The sequence below is a fragment of the Palaemon carinicauda genome, chromosome 6, assembly GCF_036898095.1.
Source record: "Palaemon carinicauda isolate YSFRI2023 chromosome 6, ASM3689809v2, whole genome shotgun sequence".
Taxonomy (NCBI): Eukaryota; Metazoa; Arthropoda; class Malacostraca; order Decapoda; family Palaemonidae; genus Palaemon; species Palaemon carinicauda.
The window spans coordinates 45,683,022-45,689,791 of NC_090730.1; positions in this window are offsets into that span (position 1 = coordinate 45,683,022).

Below are 6,770 nucleotides of genomic sequence, written 5' to 3' on the forward strand. Positions count from 1 at the left end.
ATATATATATATATATATATATATATATATATATATATATATATATATATATATATAAAACGGATTTTGAGCGAAGCGAAACTTCTATTTTTGGGTGAGATGGCCATGTCGTCCTGATGGAAGTCCCTATAGGGTAGCTTCCTAGGGTATATTACAACTACGGCGATATTCCCAGAGAATTTACCTTAAGGTACCAGAATTCTAACTCCTGGAGCGAGTATCCCTCGTGAAAGGGATATCGCGACATATCAGAGGACGTATTCTAGACACGTCACATGGCAATCTACATCCTGGACAGAGATTTCGTCTCGTAGGAGGTGATTGACGAGATACGAATTCGGGAAAGAAAAAGGGGAGCCGCTCCCAAGGCTTCCCTATCCCCCGATTCGTATGCGTGCCTGGTGCCAATCCTGGCGCCATCTGTATTCCTTGTAGCGTACACGAGGTGCTACAGATACTGTATGTAGGGAGGGGTCCTACAGCCCTTTCTTAGAAAGGCAAGGGCGGGTCCATCAGGACGACATGGCCATCTCACCCAAAAATAGATTTTTCGCTTCGCTCAAAATCCGCTTTTTGGGTTCAAGCCATGTCGTCCTGATGGAAGTGTACCAGAGCATTACTGTATCTGTGGATTCTCAGAACGTGCCATACTCCCCGGAGGTAGTTTTTTCCCGGTCGACTAGACCTAGAGACCTAAGATGTTACCGTTATACATCTTTTCAACTAACTATAAACTATGTTAGAGCTTCCTGCCCCTTACAGGGAAGAGTCCTACTAGACTCTGGAAAAGTCTCGAAGATTACATATATCTATGTATGAATACCAGGCAAGCTAATATAGTGGTCTCGCCCTATATTAAGTAAAGCATAGTTTGTAAAGGACCACTGCGTCAATATGAAATATCGACCAGTTTTCCGCACAATACTTGTATTGGACAAAGGTTTTATATCCGCATAGGAGGAAAACCAATGCAACATAGCTTGCATAAAGGAACAATTCTATTAGAATTATCCCAGATAAGGTACATGGAATGAATGCTCAATTATACCAATAAATTGACAAAGGTGAAGGAGACGCAAGGTACTCAAGAACCAGATTATTGACAGGCAATAAATAGACAGGTTAACCACAATTATATATATATATATATATATATATATATATATATATATATATATATATATATAAGAAGAGGATAACCTAAAACTTTAAGCATAAGTATGATAGTAAACAGAGCTTGTTTGTCTGAAAGAAAAAACCTTAGATACCACTTTCAAGATACTAAGGTATCAAAGTCATAAAAGCCTGTATTACAAATCAATGACATTAGCGTTAGAAACGCTCGGCACACATGTCAGCACTTATGCTAGGTTCACCTTCGGAAATGGAACAGTCTGGATGGGCAACATAGTGCCCTCACTTAGTTTGTAGTACAGTATGTAACTACACACTCACCCTGGAATTAATCGTCCCAATTAAGACCACTGTTCCTCGCAGAGTTAAACAGTAGGGTTAACACCGCGACCCACTGCTACCACAGATCTCTTTTAGTTCCTCTACTTGCTTCGCATAGTGGCGAAAGAACACTCTGGAAGACTTCCAGCCAGTGTATGAACGGAGATGTTCAAAATCCATACAATTAAAGAAATTTAAGAATGAGGCAACTTTCCTCGGATCGTGACCTGCGGGTGTATTGTCAGGATCCGCTCTGCGAATAAAATATGTGATTTTCGCTCTGAGTTGATTCAGAGATAAATTTGAGCCTGATGTTTCTCCCCTGAATAGTTGACCACCCTTGAAGTCTGAAGTTCTATGAAGATAGACCTTTAGGCATTCTACTGGACATAGAGATGCATCTTCTTTCAGAGGGCAGATTCTCCAGGGACCCCACCTGTTGGTGGGTAACTCATTCTTGGCGAGAAACGTAGGATCCAGAGACAGGTTCAGTTCTTCCCCATCCAGGAACTGAGCACGACCTGCCTCTCTCAAGAGGCTACAATCTCACTAACCCTGGCCCCGGACGCGAGTGCAAATAGGAAATAACTTTTTGTGTCAAATCCTTTAACGCACACTCTTCATTGCTCAACAGAGAAGCGAAATGAAGAACTTGTCTAAAGACCATGAAATGAGCTTTGGAGGTGCTTAAGGTCTGAGCCTAGCACAGGCTTTTGGGACTTTATTAAAGATCTCGTTACCTAGGTCGACCTCGAAGGCATATAGAATGGGTCTTGTCAAAGCAGACTTACACGCTGAAATCGTGTTCGCTGCCAACCCTTGACCATGGAGGTGGGGAAAAAAGATAAGCAGAAGTCTGTCAAGATCTCCTGCGGAATCTTCGCCTTGACAAAAGGCCACCCATTTTCTCCAAAATGACTCATATTGCCTTCTAGTAGATTTGCACTTATATTCCTCAAGGAAGTCTATACTGGCTTTCGAAATCCCGAAACGCTTTCACACCGCTAGGGAGAGAAAATCATAAACTGCAGGGTCCGGGTTTTCTGTAATGAAGCGCAGACAGTTGACTTCTGGACTCGCCGGGTCAGAACTGGATCTGGTAGTGGTACAAACTTCAGCTACAGTTCTAATGCCAGGAGGAACCACACGCTGTTCGGCCACTTGTGGGCCACAATTGCCACTACCCTTTGAAGGATCTCAGTTTGTTGAGGACCCTCAACAGAAGGTTGTGAGGAGGGAACAGATAAATCTTGGACCATCTGTTCCAGTCGAGGGACATCGCGTCCACTGCTTCCGCTAAGGGGTCCTCGTACGGGGCACTTACAGGGGCAACTTCTTGTTGTCTTTCGTCGCAAAGAGGTCTATCTGCAGTTCTGGGACTGATTCAGAATGAAGGAGAATGATCTTGCGTCTAAGGACCATTCCGACTCTATCGGTGTGAACCTGGATAGAGCGTCCGCTGTCACATTGCGGACTCCTTGAAGGTGAACTGCCGACAGGTACCACTTCTTCTTTTCCGCCAATCGGAAGACGGCCAACATCACCTGGTTGAGAGGTTTTAACCTCGATCCTTGTCGATTCAAGTATCTCACAACTACCTCGCTGTCTATCACCACTTTATGTGGAACGAATGACGCGGGGAGACTTTCTTTAAGGTAAGGAGCACTGCCCTAGCTTCTAGAAAGTTTATGAGAAAGGTCTTGAATAGCCTGGACCAAGTCCCCTGGACTTTTTCCGATGAGAGTGACCTCCCCATCCCTTCTTCGAGGCGTCTGAGTGAATCGTCACCGACGGGGGAGGTGGCTGAAGAAGAACCTGACTTCTTTAGATGTCTGGCTTGGGACCAAGGCCTGAGAAGAGTACTTAGCCGAAGCGGCTGGTCTTCTCAGATCTCTTCACGCGTTTGATGCATAACTTCTCCAAACTCCGATTGCATCCTTTAGCTGTGCTCTTAGCACTGGGTCTGTCACCGAAGCAAACTGGAGAGAGCGCAGTACTCTCTCCTGCTCGTTTCTTGATATCCTTTCGGAATCTTGAAGTCTCTTGACAGAACCCGCTATCTCCTTCCTTTTCTTCGCCGGGGTGGAGAAACGGTGTGACAAAAGGTCCCAGTGGATCTTAGCCACTGGAACTTTTGAGATGGAGAAAGTCGAGACTTTTTCTGTTGATCTTGAAGCCTAGGTACTCTAGGAACTGGATCACTTGACTGGAAGCTTGCAAGCATTCTGTCTCGGATGCTGCCCACACCAACCAGTCGTCCAGGTAGGCCACTACCTGAATTCCCTTTAGGCGAAATTGTTTGAGAGCTACGCTTGCAAGCTTCGTAAAAATCCTTGGGGCTATGTTTAGCCCGAATGGCATGGCTCCGAAGGCGTATAGTCTTCGTTGTAGCCTGAACCCTAGGTAGGGGGAGAGTCGATGGCTAATTGGAATGTGCCAGTAGGCGTCTGACAAGTCTATAGAGACGGAATATGCCCTCTTGGGCAGTAAGGTCCTTATGTGTTGCAGTGTTAGCATTTTGAATTTGCAATTCACTATGAACTTGTTGAGTGGCGACAAGTCCAGAATGACTCTGAGCTTTTCCGAGTCTTTCTTGGGAACAAAAAACAGCCTCCCTTAGAAATTGATGGGCTTCACCCTTTTTCTCCAACAGTTCTTGAACGTACTCCTCCATAATGGGGGTGGAGTGTTGGAAAAACCGAAGGTACGGGGGTGGAGTGCTGTACCAGCTCCCGCCCAGTCCATTCTTGAGTAGGCTGTGGGCCCAGGGATCGAAGGTCCACCGATCCCGAAATTTCAGAAGTCTCCCTCCTACCGGTATCACCTCACTTGGACTGCCGTCTTGAGGTCTTGCCTTCCTGACCACGACCACCCCTGAATCCCCTTCCCCTTGAGGGGCGTCTAGACGAGCCTCTGGCTGCTCCTCTAGGCTTTGCTCGAAAGGAAGTAGACTGCCCTTCGAACGCTGGGGTGAATGCCGTGGACTGGGTCGACACGGCCTGGGGTAGCCACTGAAAGGTGGTCGGGGTTTGTGCCACGATCTGGGGCACTGGGGGCAATGGCAATTGCAGTTGTTGTTGCTGTCTAAGAGGCTTGGCTGGCCGAGACGGTAGCCTAGTCCTCATAGTCTTCCTCTTTGGTTGAGGACCCTCATCCGGGGAAGACTTTCTTTTGATAGCCAGGCCCCACTTCTGGAGAAGGTTCTATTCTCCAAGGCGGCTTTATCAACAACTTCTTTGACCAAGTCGGTAGGGAAAAAGGTCTTTTCCCCAAATGTTGGAGGAGATTAGTTTCTTTAGCTCGTGCCTCACCGTAGCCGAGGTAAACACGAACCCCCTACAAGCTCTCCTTGCCTTGACGAAGCCATAAAGGTCCTTCGTCACTGTGGCCAGATGAGGCTTGGCCACTACCATGAACATTTCATGGACCTTGGGGTCACTTGCCATCGTCTCGAGAGTAGTCTGAAGAGACATTGAGGCAGTCAGTCTTTCTTTTGTATCGAACTCACTTCGCAAAAGAAAGTCAGACAGCTTACGGAGGTCCTTGCCGAACTGACGTCCGGCAATATCAACCTCCAACTTTCCCACTGAGAACATAAGATGGACGTCCTTCCAGTCTTTGTGGTCCATAGGCAGGGCCAGCGACAAGGGTTTACACTCCTCTAGGAAGGGGCAAGACTTGCCGGCCTCGATTGCTTTTAGTACAGCCAGAAACCCTTTCTGTAAAAGTGGGAAGGCTCTAGTAGGCGAGGACACAAAGGAAGGGAGCTTCCTATTCAATGCAGCTACCTTTGAGTTAGAGAAGCCCCTCTCTTTCATCGAGGATGAAAGTAGAGCTTAAGCCTTAGCATGGTCCATCACTATGACCTCCTTCGGCTCTGTCTCCTCCTTTGAAGCTGGTTCCTTCCTCAGCCGGACATAACAGTCCGGATATGATGCCTTGCTGGGCCAGAATTCCACTCTCCAGGGGAACTGAGCCCAGCTTATCCGAGATGACGATCTTTCCAGTCGTCATCAGCATGTGCTCAGCATACCTCCATGGGTTAGCATCTGAGCACAAGGGAAGGTCTTTCACATTGAGCTTTTTCTGGGGCCCATGTGATTCTGCAAGGCACTGCATTCGCAGTTCCATTGCAGCCGCCTTCTCCTGATTCTCCTTCTGCATTTGTTGGATCATTCCAACAATAGAAGAGAGGGCCGGTCCCAGCTCTACTGGGAGACCGGCCGATGTAGAGGGGCTTGAACTTCATCCTGGGCTTCTGCCAGGAGGTCTTCCTCCTGACACCCGTCCACATCAGACATCCTGTCATTTAGCTGGATGTCTTGCATCGCGACCGCGACTTCAGCATCCACCTGGATCTGAACTTAGGGGATCTCCTCTTGAGGCTGGGGAATCACTGCATCAGCTGATGCCTTAGGGAAAGGATACGCCCTCATCTTCTCACTTGGAAGATAAGGGCCAGAAGTGTTCTTTTGGAAGCCCCTTACCCAGGTACGAAGCTTCTTCCTAGCTATTTAAATGTCTCATTAATCAGGTTAGTGCACACAGTACATACCTGAGGGTCCAAATACCGGAGATCATCCTTGGAGACAGCGTATGCTGCGTGTCTCCTACAAAACTCATGTCCGCAGAGGTTCTTGCTGCTGACATTGCAGAAAGCACTTCCCCACTTCGGAGTGTCCTTCTGTAAAGAGAAGAAATTTCCATGAGTATCAAGTGAACTATGTATCACTGGATATGCATAGTATAGCATAACAATTCAGAAAGGAAAGACACACACTTGTGTTTCCCTCACAACCCATTGTTGCAGCCTTCCAGATAATAAAATCAAAAATGGTTTATCTCTTCTAGAGTAACCAATGCAAGGTTTCCAGAGGAAACAGGTGGAGCTCACACCTAAGCAATGATTTTAAAATCCTGGATAATAGACAGGGAAGAACTCAGCTTCCTATCTGAGGGCAACAGCAAAGGGATGTGCAAGAAAACACAATAGTGTTAGAAGATACAGTGCTGTACCAAAACCTTTACTATAGTTTTCTTCTTACTGTATATGCTATACAGAAGAATACTAGTACAGTATAGGGGGATGTGTGCCGGCCTGCCTTTGCCGGCCGCCACACACCACAACTAGCTTTAAAGTATACTACTTAACAGCTATAGGGCGGCAGCACTCTGGTTCAAATGCCTGTGCCGGTCGGCAGCTACTGCCGGCCGGTAACAGCCATTGTTGTCCGGCAATGGCTGCCGGCCAGCAACTACACAAGGTAATACCCAGCTGCCGGCCACACTCTTGGTGACCGGCAGACAAGGGCTGA